Below are 21,513 nucleotides of genomic sequence, written 5' to 3' on the forward strand. Positions count from 1 at the left end.
ACCCAACCAACCAATACGGGTTTATGTTTCTCAACAAATCACTCCAATAACCACGTATGTGGGAAATAAAGAGCCAAGCTAAGAGACAGAAAATGGGGTCATGACAGAACAAAATGATAAATGGAAAATTGAGACAAAATGAACTGACTTAACCTACATTTTAGTGTGATAGCTGAAGTATGACATTTCTAAGAAAAACTCCTTAGGATAGAGAAAGGAGTTCTGCAGATGAGGCTGCAGGTCTTTGAGCCACAAACATGCCAAGACAGCTCTTTCATCTTGCAGCCTATCTGTAGTAACACTCTACAGTTCCACAGAGCTGTTTTTTTTTTTTTTTTAAACTCTCCTTTTTCTGTTCTTCCCATGCTATCTAATACTAATGTGTAAACCAAGTAATAAGCTTTAAGCAAAAAGCAACTTCTCCAGTTATTCTTATTCCACTGCCTCCCCTTTCTGAGAATCTCAGTAAGGCTTGTCATCAAAGGGTCAAACACAAACACCAGGCCTCTTATCCCTGTAGTCCACCAAAGCTGAGATGAAAGCCTGAAGATTACTTTCATTGTATCTTCGCACATACTAACTGTAGCCAACATTTTGTGTTGGAACAGATGCTTTCGTAGCCTCAACAGAAATGAAATTCCAAATACAGTATGTTATTGATATGGATTTATTCACTCATTAGCCACTTCATGTTTCAGGAGCTACTTAACGCGGGTAACAGAGGATGAGTCACAGGGAAGGGAAGGAAGGTATAAAATATAAATCAGTATGCTCTGAGTGAAAGACAGTTACTGTAGTAAGTTTTGTTCTAATAGGGTGAATTAAGAAGAACTTAAATTACTTAATGCTACCAAATAAACTTATCCAGCAAAACTCATCCATTTACTAGAACTGAATTGACATACAATTTCCATTTTTGAACTCATCGCCATGAACACAATGTGAACATAATTGCTGCTCAAGTCCACAATATCAGTAGTTTTCATTAAATCTCCTCAGACATTAGGAGTAAATTATTAATACACATTAAAAAAAAAAAGAAAAAAGTATTTTTCCATTATATAATTCATTCCATAACACATAGGAATTTTTTTAAGGCCTCCAAACTTTATAGATAGACATAAGAAGCAACTTTAGCAATTACAATTTCTGGAGTTAACTCACAAAGCAGCTGAAGTGTTACTAGTAAAATTTTAACAAGGCCATTTAGTTTTTGTGCAAATTACACAATTCCCCCTACACGTTTCAAGCTCAGGTTTGGCATTCTCACCCAAAGTTTCTTTATAGCAACATCTGCAACATCTAATGCTTTTCTATAGCTCTGCTAATCTGACAAGAACTTTGACAAAAATATTTTCTCCTTCATCAAGGAGGACTGTCAATAGTCAGCACTTCTGCAACTACATGTTATTTTTTCTAGGTTTGAGTACTGCCAATTTATAGACTGGCCAAACTTCCTTTTGCAATTTCACACACTAGAAATTTATAAAAAAAAGTTCAGTGTAATTTCAGGAAGTGCAGGGCTATGTGCTATCAGGTCTTACACTTGTACCATCTGGAGGAAAAAGGAAAAAAAAAAGTATTCATCTGACCAAAGGGCTATTTTCAACAGACACCTGATCCATGTCCCAGGAACATCCCTGTACATTATGGATAAGACTGTAACATGGAAGTAGCAATTCCAGCTTCCTTTTTTTTTTTTTTTTTTTTTTCTTTTTTTAATGTGTAACACCTATTTTAATGCAAGTTTTCCTATGACAACTGTTTCTAAATTAAACTTGGGGAAAGAAAAGCTATTCCTATCCTCATGCCAAGTATTTTAGCAATTCCCCATCATGCCTAACAGAATGAGTATGTAATGCAGTGTCACACCTCCAGGGACTGAGAGAAAACAGAGGGTTTAAAAATGTCTTACATTAAAGAACTAAATCTGATCTATAAAATCTGGCAGAAATCTAGAAATAATTCAAGCTGGGATGTTCTGTTCTGCATTACAAACAGAAATACATCAGTCACCTACATTACTTTTAACATTTATTCACAGAATACATTATCAGTTTTTGCTACCATTTTTTTTCCTAAGCCTTCAGTTAGTTACTTCAAGTAGACATTTTGAAGCCTAATTATTTTTGCAGATTTATGGTAGCTGATCACCAACTTGCATCTATGTGAACACCACCACCACCCTACCTGCAAGGCACAGTAATGTTTGCCCCAGAATTCCAGACAACTAAAAAGGACAAAACTGTAATCTGGCAATGGATTTACACATGTACATGCACAGACACACTGGCAGTAATTCTTCACACAGCTCATTCTAAATCATCATGTTTTCCTTTAAAAAAAAAAATATTAAGGCTGCTAATGTATCAAGCAACCATATAAATACAGAAAAGGAAGCCTGGCTTCAACCCATTCAGTAATAAATAAATGCAAAATAAGAAAATTATTTTGTTTTTCGTGATGTCCTTCCTCTCTTACAAAGATCTTTATTTAAATTGAAAGTCAATATTTAGTACCAACTGCACATTACTAGAAGTCATAAAATCTGACAAACATAAGATACACCGGTATGTACTAGGTTATGGTGTTCTTGTCACCCAATTTTAGACTCCAAATAGTGGGGAGAAAAAAACTTCCATTAAGCTGGTCACTTCACAGCAGTCACCATTATCATCACTTTCAAACAAGAACTGTCATACCAGCAATAATTTTACATTAGGCCTTATTCGTCTTACCTCAACGGAAACACAAAAATCAGTTAAGCCAATTAATCGGTTTAGCCAAAATCATAGCAGCCTTTTTTTTTTTCCAGGTTGGAAAACATTTAGAATTCACATCTACTTTTTCTTCTAATTAATTATTGTCCTATTTTCAAAACCTTATTTCACAAATGTTCTTTATACACCTTGCTCACTTTCTCCTCGTTTCCATCTTTTTGATAGTACAGCTAAAAACTGACACACAGAGTTCACCATCCAAATGACATTAAATAACTTCAAAAATAAGCCAAAGAACTCTGCCTTTTTTACAGCTACTACTTTTCTTGGTTCTTACTTACAGAGAGTGGGAAGAAAAGGGGAATACAAATGAAACCCACTGTGTGCTGGTCAGAACTCCATTGTCAGAAGTAAGAAGTAGCAAGTAGATGGAGACAGCAGAGATGATGGTGTTAGGGAACAGGATGGGTATTTGAAAACATGTACCTATACAAGAAGGATTTCTTAAAGTATTAACATTTTCTGAAGGGCTGAATAAGGGTAGGGAATGCATTTCTAGCATTCCTGGATGTGGCCTTAAAGCTCAAGCTCAAAATGATAATCTTTATCTTGAGATGTTGCAGAGAATTTAAAATAGGTCCACAACACAAAAATTTATAGAAATCCACCACAGGAGGTAATAAACTACTTGATAAATCCTGCCAAAGTAAGATTTTTAATGTGCACTCAATAGCAGCAATCAACCTTCTTCCTGTTACTGCAGGATAACAGCTGTACAAGGAAAGTGCAAAGGACACAGCTGAATGAACATACGGTCCTGCATGGACACCTTAAGTTTCTGCACATCTCATGGAAGCCAACTTAAGCAGCCTCTCAGAAGCTCCGAACAATTTCATGTAACAATTTGCATTTTAAAGGGAAAAAATGGTGCCTCGAGCTATTCATCCATAGCTACAATAGTGAAGAATCTACAATATTATACGACAGAGGCAAAATGGCATAATTTAAATAATGAAGATATTATGTCCTAAACATAGAACTCTCTCAGCCTCTTGAAAGAACACACCATAATATGTAAATGCTTTGTATGTGAAAGCCCCACACTGTCAATGCAGTAAAACTGAACACGTGTCTTTGAACATTTATGTTAGACTACCACCACTTACTATTATTACTATTACTGGTAGCTCTTTTCATGGAGAAGCTACTACAATTGAAAGGTAAGCATCTATTCTTCTAATCTTGCATACTGTGACTAACCAGGAAATTTGTGTGTTTTTGCACTAACTCAGAGAATGAGATTTATGTTCTGAAGTTCTCCTCTGAAACTAAAGGAGCATTTAGACTCTTTTATTACAAAGCTAAGCTGAAAGATACGTTTTTAATATCATTCAGAGGCTATATGGTTCATGGATTCTACATTGGATGAAAGTTTTCCCTGCAAAATTCAAATACTTTATTGCATGCTCTCTGTGATTTACTGCTAATACTTAGCATCAATGTTACTAGTAGACATGAAATGGCTTAAAATATTAATGGGTTTAGTGTCTTTTCACTTTCCCAAAACTGACTGATGTAATTTTAGTCACTTTACAAAAGAAAGTGATTTTATGATGCAGGTAAAGGATTTAATCCTTCCTGTGTAGGAGACTAATATGAATCCTCTTACTTTGCTCCTAAACATAGGCTGCTCTTTTTAGAATATTTTTGTTGCATGCTTCACTAGATAAAACAACCTACTCCCCATGGATCGGACAGTAGAGGGCAGCAGCACATCCCCAAATTTAACATTAAAGCATTAGAATAATTCACTACCACACGTAAGAACGCTTTATGATTCAGCTCCAACAAGTACTTTCCCAAATATGCTTTTCAAAGCTATGACTTATTATACAGGACAGTATAGATGCTGAAACCACTGAAGAATTCTGTAGTTCTCTCATCAAGTGATGTTTATTGTTGGAGCCTGCTGAAGTACTGCTGCAGGAGGAAGGAATGATGCACATAAATGATGATGATTCTGCAAGGGGTTTTTAATTTTGGCATTAATATTTTAATTCAGATTAAGAGAGAAGGGGATTTTTTTTTCCCAAAGTTATAAAGCTTAATTCTTCCCTGATCCTTCCATCTTCTATACTTAATATAGTTTAACATATTTGCCTTCTTGTCCTTTAGCTCTGATAAATAGAAGTTAAACTAAACCAATTGCCCTGATGAGACTTCCCATTTGTTTTACTTTCCTTCATCCAAAATTTAAAAGGCCACAAAGAGATTTTGTTTCTCTTTAGGTACATAAAAATTAATAACCTTAAATAGATATAGAAAAATTACACAAGGGATGCGCAGTTTCATTTCACTCATTCCAAAGCTCTTATCACAGGCCAATACAAAAGCAAACATGAGTGTCTGTTAGCAGCCTCAAGAAGGTGCATTCACTCAACAATAGGAAAACCATGAGAGTTCCTACAAAGCAGTAGAAGTACAAGGGCGGGGGGGGTGGTGAGGGAGAGAAGCAGCTTGAACAGCTGAACGAATGTTGCTACGTCAAGGCTCTTATCACTGTTAGAGAAGCAGTCCATTTTGCAGCAAATTGGTGACTTGGCTTGACCTAAAATCATTCCAATATTGAACACTACCATGCCATAAACCTGTCATACTTGTAAAAAGCAACACAATTCAAGAACAGAATTCAAGTTGAGGATAGTGTCCTATCTTTTGATGAGCAAATCTGAATTATTCCTACAGCTTTCATTTTCCCAGAAATCCCAGAAAGACTAATATTCAATGCCTAGATAAGTAGCTAGGGGCAGGGGAGCGGGGAGCACCAACAACCTAACAAAACAGACTTCAGTGTTAAAACCTCCTTCTAATCTGGTGCAACTCAATTTTTTTGTTTTGCATTCATTCCTCCAACCAATGTCAGAACTCTACAGTTTCTTGTTTGGGAACAGTGGAAAGAGCTGTACCAACTTAACTTTTCTTCTCTACAACTGATTATCCTGCTAATTTCATTTGCTTTTTCCTTCAAATAAAAGAGAAAGTGTCTGAACAGTCTACCACTCACAATAGAATAACAATTTATGTATTCTTCTGTTCCAGGGCTCAAAACAGCACGGAAAGACAAAATTATCTATAGTTTTCTCTAACCTTATTTCTAACCAACTTCAGATCAGACAGGTGAGCCTTTCTTTATTACTCTGCTAACTCTTCCCTCCATAAATATTGGTATATTTATTAAATAGGAATTGCTGTAGAGCTCGCTCTCAGACAACAATTAATTGTGTAGTTATGCCTTCACCTTTTCAGTCTGTAAAACAAGCACATTTAATTTCAGACAGGCTTAATGAGTTTAGACAAGGGCTAAACATTTTTTCTCATTATAATATTGTCTTGGTAACATTCTGTCTTTGAAAAGAATAGTTTGCTTCCATTTTCAAGGGAAGAGGAAGAGGAGAACAAACAAAAAAAAAGGAAATTTATCCCTTCAAATATATGGAATTTGGCTGGCAATCTTCAGCCTGTCATTGACTAGGAACATCCAACTAACATTTGTATGAAAATGCATCTATCCTCAGCTGCTTAGCAATTAGTTTGGTAGCTTCGGTTGAGTGGACAAGATCAGCTTTGGATTTTCATTTTGAGTTTTCACTCATTTTATTCTCCCTTCTTAGATTTTAAATAATGCTAGCTTCCCTTGCAAACTGCTTGTTGTTTTCTTAACAGCAGTTTTCCCAAGAGTTTTAATAGGCTGTTTGTTCTGCCTAGTCGCCCAAGGAAGAAAAGCTATGTTCCCAAATCAAAGTGGATATACTTATCTGAGTATGTTCTACTCCCCAGTGACCACATTTCATCTATTCACCAGTTTAGTAACTAAGCTATCAACCCTACACCCACGCCCACCCCAAACCTTCAAGCAATGTAAGCAGGAGAGTTTGCAATTCCTTCCAATGCATTGCTATGACTGTCATCCTTAGAACTACTTAAGGATTCTGTTCAGCTTGTATGCCATTAGGAAGAATATGAAGTTAGAAGAATTTGGGCAAAAAGAAATGGATATGTTTTGCTTATAGGTATGGGAAGAATAAATTCAAACAGATTGCTCACATCACGTTCCATAAAGAAGCCAGTATTTGTCACATGAGATCTTTAAATTACCTAATTTCAGTTAATTTGTTTTTTTATTCTTTCCATAGTAACTGGATGTGGAAATTATGCAGCGCAAGAACATCTTGCTCTTCACCCTATCACCTTATATGTTACAATGTACAAGTCCCAGGAAGTCATAGGAAAAAGCTTTTGTATACTAACTTTAATGAGTGTATTCAGGTACAGCACAATTAAAACATTAAATTCAGTAATATCTCTGTCAATGATTTTCTTTTTATGTGGAGGTATTGCTTTCTAATGCTGAAAGAGTCATACCTTAGAAGAATAATGGAACTCCAGATACTTAAGTTCAACAATTGAAATAATAAGCCTCCAGTGTGCCACCCTTTTGTGAAAGAGAAATGAAAGGGTTATTTTCCACTTCTCTGGACAATACACATAGTTTTTTTCTGAGGTATAATTAACTACACAGGAAAAGCTTAAGTGGGAAATCTTCAAAATCAATTTTTCTTACTATGTGTGAAACTTGAGTTAAATAAATCATACTATTACTTCAGTCTCCTTAATACCACTTGTATTGAGCTAAAGAACTTTTCTACTAATGGATAATAGTGTGGATATTTCTATGTATTTACATGGTTCTTAGTACTGTCTAAAGGTTTGGTTATTCTGCCTTAACTTTCTTTCATTCTCAACAACTAGCCACAGGTTGTTTGTAGCTCAGCAAGGCTACACATATGATGAATTTAGTTGAGATATTACAATTGCAGGTTACTTCAGTTATCACATACATCTAAGTGAAACACAGTGAATAAAAACCAGAAATTTTACTTTACCAAGAAGCACAGATGCACATTTTTCTGAATTCCGTAAATCCATTTTGAAAAGCTTAGAAAGTCTTCAGAAGAATTCAGCAAAAGCACAACTCCAGAAATAATTTAAATGCAACTGCAGTCAAGTTTTGGTAATGACAGATAGCTTTTTCCAGTATTTGAACTTCTAGACTAACAAGATTAATGCTATGACTAATGTGCCTTGGTGAAACATGCATCTTATAGAATTTTACGGTAGAACAGCCCCAACACACACACAGGTTAGCACAATACAACTGTTACCTGGCAAAGCTATCATAACACACAAAGAAAGCACTAAGCAGTCAAGGTTAATTCTATCAGCAACTAAGAAGCCAGCATCATTACACAGTAATACTGTTGTTTAGTGAAACTAGTCAAGAAGGTGATCAAGGTAAAGCAGATTGTTTTCCAGTGTTCAGATACATACATTCATATATTCAATATATTTAGCATATATATACACATATATGCTAAACCACTAAAAAAGGTGGGAAAAAATAAGACACGTACAAACAATCTTTTCATTCTGATTACATAAAGTTAGGTTAGTTCTAGACACAACATAAAACAGCTTTTGCACATGGCTTTTTACTAGATTTCACTATAGGGCAAAACATCATGATACTTACTCCAGATTACTAATGCCAAGCATGTATGAACTCGTGAATACAAGACGCAATGATATGCTTTTACATAAGTTTGAACATTTCTTTTGTTCACATTCATTTCTTTCACTCCTTGGCTTAAAAGTTTTTTCAATCCAAAGATCACCAAACCCTGATCACACCAAAGTATTGATACTTCTGTTAGTATTCTGTTAGTGATTTATTTTTCTTCCTCTCGAGTGCTAAGGTTCAATTTAAAAGTCAGGTTTAAATCAAATTAGTCACTTGTGTTACTATCAACAATTAGAACATCTGGCTGCACACAATGAGAAATACATTTTATACAAAAAAAGAGCAATATATTTCATAAATTATTCTTTGTAGCTTTTTTCTCCGGTGACTTAGTTATGGATGTTTTTATACAATGCCCGGTTTCCTGTTTCACAATCACTTCCTCTCTAACAAAGCTCCTGGGGACATAAATCACAATGTTATCTGTAAATCACTGTTAACACCAATGTCTTCTCTACAGACTCAGGAAATAGCATGGCAGTTTGATGGTCCATAATAGCACACCAAGACTTGCACAAATACGTCCTGGATTTATACATGTAAAAGTAAACACAAAAACAAACATCCTATTTGGTATTTAAATTAATGTTCCCATGATGTTTGGAAAGTTCCAAGGTCTGGACATTAAAAACTGGAACGCTTGAGGGAGAGGCATGTAAACTATGATAAATTATGATAATCTGTAACTTCCCAATTTATGATCCATTTCTTAATGCAGTTCTGTGCTGCAGAGAGCTCAGCTGTTTTGTAAGAACAGCTTTTACACTACTTCAGTGAGTGAGTCTGTTTTGATCTAAGTAAGGGAAGTATCATGACCATGACGCTATATACCTCTCTTTATTAAACCTATCTAGTATTCTCTGTCACCCTAATAACCGGCATTTATATGATTTTGTACTCTTAAGACACCTCTGCTTTCTAAGACGAACTTTCATGCACGTATACTAATTTGAGACATTTTGTGGAGAGACTATCTAAGCATGCCACAAGTTTTTCATTTTGCCCCTAGCCACTACATAACATAGAGAAAACATCAATAATTAAAACAAACTATGGAATCATGCAACTGGAATAAAGATGATTAAGTATCTATATATTCAAACACATCAATAGCACTATGTATTGTCGGAGTTTGTAAGGGACTTAAGATACAAAGACAGAATTGCATATAAGCAGATTTAGGTGATGACTATGAAAATGTCTATTCTCGATTAGAAAAGCTGTAAGAGAATACATTGCACTGTCTTCACACAGCTTGCACCAACACCTGATTTTAGTACAGAAGAGTCTTCACACAGCTTGCACCAACACCTGATTTCAGTACAGAAGACAGTCTTCTTACTTGTGCCTATTTCCAAAATATACTTCACCCTGCACAGAAACTGGACTTCCATTTTATGCTGATAAAGGTCAAAATCAGAATTTCTTCAACAGAAATGAACATTCTTTCGGTAGAAGATAAATATATGCGGGCAAAACATAAACACACTCCTGCCTCTCCAATACAGATGTTCGTGTTACCCACTTGTACCTTCTTTCAAAAATATATAACCTTGTCAAAATTGTACTTTGTGTCTTACAGCTGGTTTGTGACACATTCTAACTGTAATAACTTAGCAATCTCGAAGTGTCAGACACCATTTCTAGATTTCTATTTTTATTTTTTTCAGTTTCTGCTTCATCTTTGATTACGTTGTTGACTTTACAAATACCTAAAGGCAATGCTATTCCATACCATTGACTGGTTCCATTTGTAACTCATTTCTACTCTTATCTTCAGAAATATAAAGGTGTTTCTTCATTTAATTACATTATGTTCCCATTACTTGCTGGAACACACTATTTCTTAAGCACAACAATTTCTAGTAGGGCTTAAAATAAAGTTTCACTGCACAAAATAGGCAAAAATGCAATTAGCATAAAAGCATCGGACTATAATGGTAAATTCATAAAGACAAACTGAAGAGACAATTTTAAGTCTGGATCACAGATTTCGGAGTTTCTAACATACACAACTGAGTATCAAAGTGATCTTCCATAACTAACAGGATTCTGACATGATTAAACAAACAAACTGAAAATGAATTCACATTTATCATCTTTAATCATGTTTATAGCAATTCATTCTTTAATATAGAACATCTCTTTCTGAAATTATTCACACCACTAAAATTTGCTACAATATTACTGCCACTTGTTAGGGAACATTTGAATTTTTCCTCAGAATATTCTTATTAGAAGTGTATTTATTTCACTATTTTGAAATACTGCCAGAACCTGGAAGCACTTGGTGCTTTCTAGCATGTTCATTAAAAGGAAAATTCCATGAAAATTCTATTTCACAGAATTACTCGTACAGCAATGGTACCCTGTTTGCATTTCAATGTTTTATGTATAGAGCAACATCTAACAGCATTAAACTGAAAATTCTGGCATGAAACAAAGCTAAGTAGAAATAGTTGGCACTCTCAACTGTGAATCAGTTTTCATCTGGAGAAACAGAAACTGCTAGGTATGTATGCCCTAACTTTGGGGCCAACCTCCACAAGTAAATTATGGCCACAGAAACATCACCTAACTTTTCAGACTGCAGAGCAAGTTAATGTATTAGAAAGGTCACATTGTTTTTGTTTGCTTTGCAGTTGTTTTTTTTAATTCGCTACTTATTAATTAGCTAATAAATTACTATTTGAAAGTCTTCTGATATTAGCACAGAATGAGACTCTTTGCACTGTTGGCCTCTTCCATTTCTGAAGAAATAACTAGAATTAAATTAACCTGCCACAGCTGTGGGACCAGCTCCAGTTGGGTGGACACATTCCTTTCTTAGTATAAGGCAATACTTAAAGATCAGAAGTTATTTCACATGTAAAATAATGGTTAAGATGTCCATCATTGCTTATGAGTCCTTCCACCTGAAGTAGCCATAGTTACCATCATCATCATCCTAGGTAAACCACAAGAAAATGCTGTGTGTAGTGAAATACTGCTAAGTAATCCACAGTTCATGACCGCAAAATTATTTTTACTTGCTCTTTGAAGCTAAACATAAAGCTCCTTTGTAGGACTTTTAAGCATATTAATTGTGGTTGCTTAATGCAATTGGTTGCTCTGTTGTGCACTGAATTTGCAATTTGCATTTCCATATGGCTGAGAGATCTGTTTTGGAAAACTATAGCAGCTGGGAATATTTTTTTTCCATTGCAAATTATACATGTATGATATGTAAGTATAAATCATCCACTATATCTAATTCAAGTTAGCGATCCAATGAGTGCAATCAAAAATGTTAATTTTTTTTTGAATTTTCACCTATTCCCACGTCATTAAAGTATTTTTATCCTAACAACACACATGCAAATACAAGCTAGCATTTGAAAACATTTGATCAGCTGGGGAAGAAATTTATTCAAATAAAATGAGCTAGCCTGCAAGTACAAAAAATAATTTAAACAGAGATCACATTATCCAGTTTCTGTCAGTGATAATGACTTGTATTGAGGTAGCCATTTGCAAAGGTAATCTTATTCAGTGTCGCTTTAAACATCTCTAAAACTACTGCCTACAAAACAGATACTTACCATTACTCTACAAAGTACGAGGCACCCTGCAATAACTTGATCAGCGTGGTTATTCAATACCTAAAACTGTCAGTGAAGCATCTATACGCAGTAACTGTTCTACAACATATTTTTTCCCCACAGAATTTACTGTCAAAGAAAATATTACTTTTCAGTAGTGAAATCCATCCACGCCCATCTTACTCAAATATGCAATGGATAGACAACATTATTTTGGGGTGCAGTAGAAAAAAGATACCACAAATGAACCTTGTCAACCATGCTTCAGTATACAGACATTCTCATTTGTGTAACTTGTTTTTGAATAAGCAGGGTTTTTTTTTTTTTTTTTTTTTTTTAATCATGTGACTTACACAAAGTAAGACAGTTACAGTATTTGCACATCCTTTTTTGTATTCTAAGAGCCTCATGTTCTAGGCACCAGAAGCAGCAAATGGGGACATCTTCATTGTTTCAAAACAACTATGGAACTTAAATAACATGAGAGACCTAATCTTGGAAGATGCAACTATAGAGAAAGTGTTCAAAGAACACTCAGGGAAAGCAATTCAACATGCTTGACTCAGACTTAGTTATCAAAAACACTTGGGCTCATTGATACCAGTTCAAAATTGAAAATAAAGAAAAATACCGAAGATTAAAAGTGAAGCTGTGAAATAATAAAGCTTGTTTTCTTTCAAAAGTATTACAATGTCCTATCTGAGCCTTAACAGTTACCAAGAACTAGACATAGTCCAGAGAAGATTTATATTCAGTCAGTGATTGCAGAAGAAATACCTTTATTATTTTCAGTCATAATAGCCAATATATTTATCACTATGAAAACTAATTTTTAAAGAAAAATTATCTAGTCAATATGGTGCAGGGATTCATCTAGTGCAACAATTTTCATTTTCAGGTATTAATTTTTCTTATTGTAGTAGCCACAATGACATAAAGATATAAACAAGCCCAAGATATAAACAGAAGTACACTTATTAGATCAAAGAAAACAAAGGGAAAGGGAAATGGAAGGGAAAATGAAAGGTGATTCACATGAACATGCATGTACACACGTGCTGCTTTTAGAAAACAGAATTTGTTTACTGGTGTACAAGCTCTTCTTCCAAGGGTTTGAATTTGACTTCTCAAGTATAAAGTCAATCAAAAATTGAGCTTTAAATTAAAAAAAATTCGCCAACAAAAAGATTGACTTGGAAATATATTCTTTATTTTCATTATTTTATTACAGAATGATTATTCTTTAAATGGAATGTGTCACCTACCCCCTCTGTCCCATTCTCCCCCTCCCACATTGACCCCACACAGTTGATTTCACACAGTTGATTTCTCTTATCCTTTTTAAAAACAAGCCAATGCACTGACTGGGACAGTATCTCAAGGCCTCATTGATGTACTTATGGTAAACACCGAGGTGATCCATTCTCTCTTCACGTATTATGAAATGCCCTCACTGTCCCATGAATTACAAAACACAGGTGAGTTGATTGATTTCTCATGTGCATTTATGGCTCTGTATTTCAGGACATTATCATAAAGCTTTGATTATGATAAAGTACCCAAGTCATATTGGGATTGTATACCGAACCTAACTAAAAGCGAGGGCAAAATAAATAAATGCATTCTTATTGTTGACTCAGTACATTCAATAATATTAATGAGAGAATCCAGAGAAAAGTTCTTGGATCACTATGAGAAAAATAAGTGAGAATGTGCTTCAGATCGCAACATGAACACTGATGAAGGTCAGATCTTCAATATTCCTCATGGTATGTATTAGTGTTACCACTGCTTATTAAGTGTTCCACAAAACTTTTGTTTTCTTAAAAAACATAAGAAGTTATCCTTAATTAGTTAGAAAACACCATTGTAAGCAGGTAACACATAAGACAGTAGAAACCCTATCCAATTCATGTTACAAACCTTTTGCTGATTCTACCAGACCAGGAAAGGAACTCTTCGGATTACTATCAGGAAGAACTTCCCTACCTAAGTTTTTTACCTGTGTCTGTGTCTGTGTTTTTGAACTACTAATGTTACAAAGAAAGAACTTGGGTTCTTCTTCTTTCTTGTGTTTTAAATCCTCGTTTCAATTTAAAGAAAATCTCAGAAGACAGCTTTTACAGTGTCTTTGAAAATAGTCAGCAAGATAGTGAAAAGAGCCATGGTTAATTGTAACTGAAAGGAAAAAGCAATAGCATAAATTTATCCTTTATGCCTCAAAGTTTATACCTTTCAAAAGCCTTCAAAACCTTACAAAGTTGCAAAGTTTATACCTTGGATATTAGAATGTGAAGGCAACAAATTTAAGGAAGCCAGTCTTCATGAACTCTGCTGCTCATTAAGTTAATTTTCCTTTTATGTCCTTTGTTTTGTTGTAATTTTAGTGACATTTAAGTTCTCAAAGCAAGACTTATTTAAATCTAAGCTTGCTGATATTTGAAATGCAGTCTGAACTTGAAGAAAACAAGGCAAGTTTTGCAATATTATCTAAGCATCATAACAACCTAGAACATTACAAAACAAAACAATGTGCGTAAACAAGCTTAAAATAATGCACTTGAATTTCACAAATATTCTGATGAAAGCTTTCTGCCTATTTTCTATTCAGGCTTAAAAAATCTTACACGAGGCATTTATTTTCTGAAAAGGCTAAGATCATCTCAGAGAGATAGAATTGAAGATACAAGGCTTGAAGTAGAAAACAAAAAAAAAACACATCTAGTGACCCAGAACTACACTATTAACAGCCAGGAAATACGTTGCTATTTTAAACACGTGAATTATTTACCTGATAGTTTTATTTGTAATATAAATGATACCGTGCCAGTTAAGTACTCAGCATTTCAGTATCTCATAATCTTGTTGTACTTACATGGAGTAAGTATCTATTACTACTTGGAACACATTTAGCTTGCTCAACTGACTGCTTAATGAGGTCTGGGAAGTAAAAGCCTTATCTGTAAAAAGCCAATGCAGAATGAAGGATGTATGCACACTTGTTTTCAAAGCAGAGAAAAGTACTTGTTTAGTCTTAATGTGAAAATGAATTAAATTAAGCAGAGCATTCAGAAAAGTAGAAAAAATACATGTACATCTTGTTTTCTAATGAAGAAAATGTTTTCCATTTGTTGAATGTTGTATTTTTAGAGTACTTTTTTTTTTTTTTTAAATAAACACCATTATGCCTTCAAAACCTCTTCTAGAAGCTGTGCATTCTCCCTCACCCCCACCAAACAAGTTCTTCAGGAATTCCACACACAAACAGGTCTAATGCAGCTTTCTTTAATAGCTTTTTTGGAGTGTTTATGATGAGTCAGACTTGTCTGTATTTCAGCTTCAGAAATATAAAACAGGACATGATTAGCTGCATTCACTCATGTTTTAATTAACATACTAGTCATCACTCAGTGTCTAAAGGGTACTGACAGTAAATGCTAGCTACCTCCCTTTCACTCTACTCATTTGTAGGTACATGCAAGACTCACTAAGCAAACCTGTTATTGTTAATAATTGCTATACCGCTGCTGCCAAATACAAGTTAAAACAATATCCTTTACTTCAGAGATGCACAAATTAGATCAGATAGAAATCTGAAATTGCCTTTTAAATCACACAGTGTCTTACCATGCATAGTGGTAAGTGAATGCATACGTCACAGTCAGAGGCTCTCAACCGCTGGTATTCAGTATCTAAAACATTTCAACTGAAATGTAGGCATGGCACGAACTGTGTTAACTGACTGCAGAAACCTGTATTTCTTTTAACAGAAGCATTCCGTGAACTTATACTTGTCAGACAACTGAAATACACTGTTTTAAGTAGAGTATTTTTAAAAAGGAGTCACTTTAATATTTTAAAATAAAGCTGATGCTCAGTGACATTTATTTTGCTACTTTAGCTGTTATTAAAAACACAATATTCAGTGATCCTGAAGTAAACAGAGCACTTAACCTTTTCTTATAAGGTGTCATTACCTGAAGATCCAGTAAACAGCAATTCTTATATTTGTACAAAGATCACTGGCACTACTGAAAGTTTCCTTTCAGTTCCTGTAGATGCACAAAGATAAACTGAATAACTTAATTATTCTGATGGGGGAAAAAAGCACTTGTCATTCTAGCAGCTGAAACCAATTTGCTTGTACCCATTTACTTCAGTGTGCAAAACTGGGCGTTGGCCAGAGCTGACAAATTAATGTTTAATATTCAGTAGTGTCATGATGAAGCATTCCTTCAAAAAAGGAAGTATGACAAAAAGCTGTTTCCTGTTTTCTGCAGACCGTGTGGTAAACTTGTTAGTTACATTTTTCATAATGTTAAGTTTATCTACTATGAACGAACTTTTTACATTCTGACGTACTCAGCTAAAAGTAAAAATACACAAAAAAAGCACACACAAAACCCCAGGAAAAATTATGTAAAATCCATACACTTTCTCTTTTCATAAATACTTGTTCTTTATTATTCACATAGGTCCAGCATGTGCTTGTGACATTTGACATTTAAGTTCCACTTTCCCTCCCCCCCCAAAAAAGGTACCTCCCTGGTCTCCCCTTACAATGATGTTCTTATTACTGTGACACTAGCTGAACGCATTTGGTGTGCCAGTTGCATGAAAACTGCATAATGGTGCATCATTTCACAAGGAAACTGGCTTCATTAAAGGCACAATACAGTGAATTCCTCGACTAAACCGACAATGCCAGGAGCAGCCAAAACCAGAAGCTGAGAGCTAGAAAACAGAACTGCAGCCAGGGGTTGCCAAGGAATATCAATTTTTTTCTAAGGAAGGGAGCTGTGGGAAGCCCACATTCGAAAGATCCGTAAACCTTCAAAGATTAGGTTCTCCCATTCTCCTACTGTTCCCTCTCTCATCTTTCATCACAGTTTGGAAAGCTATGCAGCTGCTGTGAACTGAGCATATGTTATAACAAACAGATCTAAAGGATGGAACAGTTCTGCCCCACTGATGAGTCAGCACAGACATATTTCTGAAGTGAAATAAGTTTTACTTCACACTGGAGAAATTTTAATAGCTCTTGAAAGAAACAGGTCAGTACATCTCAGACAAATGTCTAAAAATATCAGAAAACTCTAAGATAAAACCAGCTCTGAAACAGGTTGCCAATATAACTAATTTTTTTTCTCTCATTTGATATCCATCAGGCTGTTAGTTTGTTCATGGCTACTGGCTATGCACTACTATACAGGAAAAAAAGCATTATAACATGCTCCAAAGCATGTTATAAAGGAAACCATCTTTGTTTATTTATCTCAACCAAGTGTACAGCTGCTTAGCTGTAGAGTACTCTTGATCCACTAATCTGAGATGATAGCAAGCTTATTATGATAGCTTATTTCATACATAAAATTTACACAGAAGTGTGAGTATTGGACATACTTGAATGATCACTTATCTTTCAAAGTTGGTATTAGATTTAAGGAATTCTACCAAGCAGTTGACAATGAGCGCCTTTTCTATTACACTTTTTAAAGATTAACAGGAGATACAGACATAAATGACAAAATAAAAAAGTTCATTTTTCCATAACTACTGTAATAGGCAGAAATTAGTTTCACAGTCTCTATAAAGAGGCTAAGTAGCACTCATATCTCATGTCCCTTAAATTAAAAGTATGAGTTTACAATGCAGCGTTCCCCCCTAAGAGAAGTGCAACAAAATCCAAAGACTTTCAAAGCTGCTATAAAATTATGTAGCTTTGTTTTCAGGTAATCACTGTGTTTATCCAGTAACTTGCCCCGAACTGCTGCTCTGTATGGAAATTAGATTCATGAACATTTGAAAGGTTAATTAATAAGCAGCCGTGGATATAGCACTGTAAATTTCTAAGCTTACTGTGCATTATACTCCAGAATGATTGTATGACAATTGCAGTCCTTAACAAGTATAAGCTTACAAGAAACTACTGAAAACATGGCTCACCTAAATGTTAACCTAGAATGCAAAAAAGAAAGACCAAAGATGTTGGTATTTGTTCCCACAAGGAACATGACAGCTAGCCAATAAAGTTTGTACTGATATGCAGCAGAATTATCTTCTAGAGTCTTGACTCATAAGCAGCTTGTTGGCTGTATTTAGCATCAGAGGCATGTTTAGTTGATTAGCTCTCCTATGACAATAAATAGAATACTATTGAAGACTATGGACGTTACTGTTGAGGATTTCAGGGAGCATGACATAATTGACGTAGCACCTGAGGCCCCCAATTAAAAAAAGATGTATTATAAAACTTAAAATAATGTCTCAGTTTTTAAAGAAACCTGGGAGTTGTTCCCAGTTATGTCATTCCCCTTATCTAAGCATTCATATAGCATTCATATATAAGCATTCATATTTTTAACTTGAGCCTGTTCAACCATAAACAAGTGACTATACGACTACATTAACTGATTTAGTGACTCATCTCACAAGAACTACACAGAAAAACACAAGTACTATGTTCTGAAGCCTAGTTTTTACAGAATTGTTTTTCTGTCATAAAGGCAACCACAAAGACATTTCCTAAAAAGATAACAAGAAAAATAAGTGCTATAAGATGTACTACAACAGCAGCGTTTTCAAAGTTCCTACAGCATGCTCCACTGTGTTAGCTTGTTTAGGTGCGCCTTAATACTAAGGATCACATGAACTCATACTAATCAGTTCAGAGTTTAAGCAACATGATGTCATTGCTATTTGTAATATACTGACTCATGTCTTTTCAGTAAGACAAAGGTGATGGTGGATAACTGTGATACATCAGAATTCTTAACCTGCCTCAGCCTGTTTGAACAAGCTCACAGTCAGTGCTTGTTTAACCAGGTACTAGAGAGAAATAAATATACTCACATATTGCTAGAAAAACAAACAAACAAGAGACATTGTGCTTTATACAATCCAGAGAAACAAGGAATTTGCAATGCCTGTCTATGCAGAAGTTAAAGACTGCTATTCCTAACGTATAAACAACATGAATCTCCTTTCAGGATATGCACTGTCACACCGACTCATGCCTCCCTGAATGTCAGTCAAGGCCCAACAAAAAACCATCATCATTAAATTACACTGTTAAGAGAGACTGAAAAACTATCAATACTTTTGCCATCATTCCTCTAAAAGGAAGACTGTTTTATTGTAGGTTCAGATAATGACACCTTCCTTCGATTAGAAGGATGTAGTAGACAGACTGTTTCAGGACAGAATTTGAGTTCACTACATTAACTCTTACTATTTTTCCTACACTTAGAAACTAACACCATGGTTTATCTCAATATACTACTACCGATAGCAAGTACTACTCAGTAAGTTATAAGCACAGATTCTTACCTGTAGATACTGTCTTGGGACAGGCATTCATTTGCTAGAAATAAAGAAAAACAATTAGTTTTGTTAAAGTGCTGATTTGTTTTCAAGAAGTAATTTCAAGAACTAATTTAACAGGCTAACCATAACTAATAAAATTACACTAAGATTAAACCAATAGAACACAAAGGATGAAAGGGAGATTTGAATCATACTAGCAAAATTGTTTTATCAATTACTAACAAGCTTTTAAGAAAATTAAGTTTTTTACACCTATATTAGGTTTGTTAAATAGGAATACACAGCTAATCAGAACAGCAATGCCATTTAGAAGGTGTGAACTCACAGGATGACCTACAAATATCAGTTTCAAGTATCACTAAGACCCAAAAAGAACCAGAAATAAACAAAAACATTTATCAGTATATCAACTGATTTGTCTAAAAGCAATGAATTCCAGAAAAGCTTTTTTGCTGTCATGAAATGAAAAATACCACATCCTGACACTTTCTATGTAGGTACATCCAGTACACATTGCTTTCTATACTTAAATAGAACAAGTTGATAGCTCTACTAAAATACACCGTACATCACTGCTTCGGTCACTTTATTAGGCTTCCCACCACAAACAATGAGACTGGTTGAACAGGATATGGGTGCAACTTCAAAATATAAAGAAATTATATCAAGGTTAACACATGTAAAAAATGCCTTAAATTTAACAGGTTACTATGAGAAGATTAGTGCAGCCACTGTGCTTGTAAAACACTCAGAAAAAAATCGTTGGAGAATAAAAAAGCAAAAGTAAGGGAGATGAAGTACTACTTTCACCGCTTGCAACAACACAACCTTACTACTGCTATATAACTACGTTCCGTTAAGTCCCTAGTGTTTTCAGTTAGGATTTTAATTATTTGCATGTTAGTATTTTTGCTTTTTAATCCTAAAACTAGAGTAAACCCAATCTCAGCCTGCAATTTTGCCTTTTTTTTTTTTCTTCCTGTAACTCTGGCTCTCTTTTATAGTCTCTCACAGCTGTTCCTCACAATTCAGCAATTTTGTCAGCAGTCGGAGCCAAGATTACACAACTGAGCCAGATTAGAAAGGGTCTTGGATTCCTGGAAGGAACAGCTGAATAGCATTGGGAATTTACGCTCACTTTTACCTGTACTGATACAAAAGAAAAGCTAGGTATTTCTGAGATCTCATGATAGGCAAGATCAAGGATTGTTGAGGGAGGTTAAAGCTATTTTAAAATAAGCTAAATTTTAATGCAGATCACTTTGCAATCCGTTTAACAGGGATAGGAAAACAAAAACTGACTACTGTGATGACAGAGATCAGGAGAGGAGACAACACAATGAAGAAAGTCTACAGCTGCATATGAGTAGTTGAAGGATTGTGGTATGTCTTGTGTTGTATAGTGTTTGTGCTAATGATACAGGGTTTTTGGATGAAAAGCTTAAATATGTACTAGCGGTGACTTAGTAGCATGTTTCCTGTTTGTGGTTAAGTTAAATACAGTCTGTCTTCTCTTTCTCTTGTGGTTGTATGCAGAACAATTCCTTTTTTTTTTTTTTTTTTTCTCTTCTCCATTCCAACTGCCCCCACCCTGTACAGCTAGGGCATATATTTCAAGCTTGTTAACTTATTTCTTCAAGACTACAATGCTGTCCAATAGAACATTTTTCAAGGACTAAAACTTAGGTAGCTTGTTTGGTGATCAGCTGACTGCAGCTATTTTAGAACTGCTGTTTTAAGCAGAAGCCTATGTCACCACTGGTAAATGGAAATTCTGTCTTTGAATTTATAACTCATAAACTTAGAACCCTTTTCTTTTTCAGATATTTTTGGAGTATGTGGCTTCTGTAAACTTGCACAGTTGTATTTTTTCATATGTCTAAAGGGACAGTGTTAAGAACATTAAGTTCTTACATTGCTGGATCCAACAGTCATCTTCAAAAAACTTTGTTCAAATTCAGATATAAAATAGCATATATTTGTGGGAGGCTCAAAATATCTCATGTCATTTTGCTGTAAGGTAATTGTTGTTTATTTATTTATTTATTATTTTTTTTTAATATAGATGCCATTTTCTGTCACCTAGCTGTTGTTAAGTGTCTGAATGTGGCTGAGATTACACGAGAAACCACAAAGAGAAATGTTACCATCCACATAGCAGTGACCTTCTGCAGCTACATATTTTTAATATTGCAAAATGATTCTTACTAAATGTGTAACTAATTTTTCTTCAGAGATGAAGCGAAGT

At 34.8% G+C, this 21,513-nt stretch overlaps 1 long non-coding RNA gene across 3 annotated transcripts in view; it reads right to left on the reverse strand.

Annotated features, from left to right (window-relative positions):
- Window positions 1-20,208, reverse strand: part of LOC121077535 — a 112,062-nt gene extending 91,854 nt beyond the window's left edge. For 2 of the 3 annotated variants that reach the window (XR_005824121.1, XR_005824120.1), the window contains exons 1-2: window positions 19,975-20,208; window positions 19,269-19,302 (exon numbers count right to left, since the gene is read on the reverse strand). This is a non-coding gene — a long non-coding RNA (uncharacterized LOC121077535). Of the gene's footprint in view, window positions 1-19,268; window positions 19,303-19,833 lie in introns of all 3 variants that reach the window. The other variant, XR_005824118.1, reaches the window with a different exon arrangement.
- Between the last annotated feature and the right edge of the window lie 1,305 nt (window positions 20,209-21,513).

This window comes from Cygnus olor, chromosome 13, assembly GCF_009769625.2.
Source record: "Cygnus olor isolate bCygOlo1 chromosome 13, bCygOlo1.pri.v2, whole genome shotgun sequence".
Taxonomy (NCBI): Eukaryota; Metazoa; Chordata; class Aves; order Anseriformes; family Anatidae; genus Cygnus; species Cygnus olor.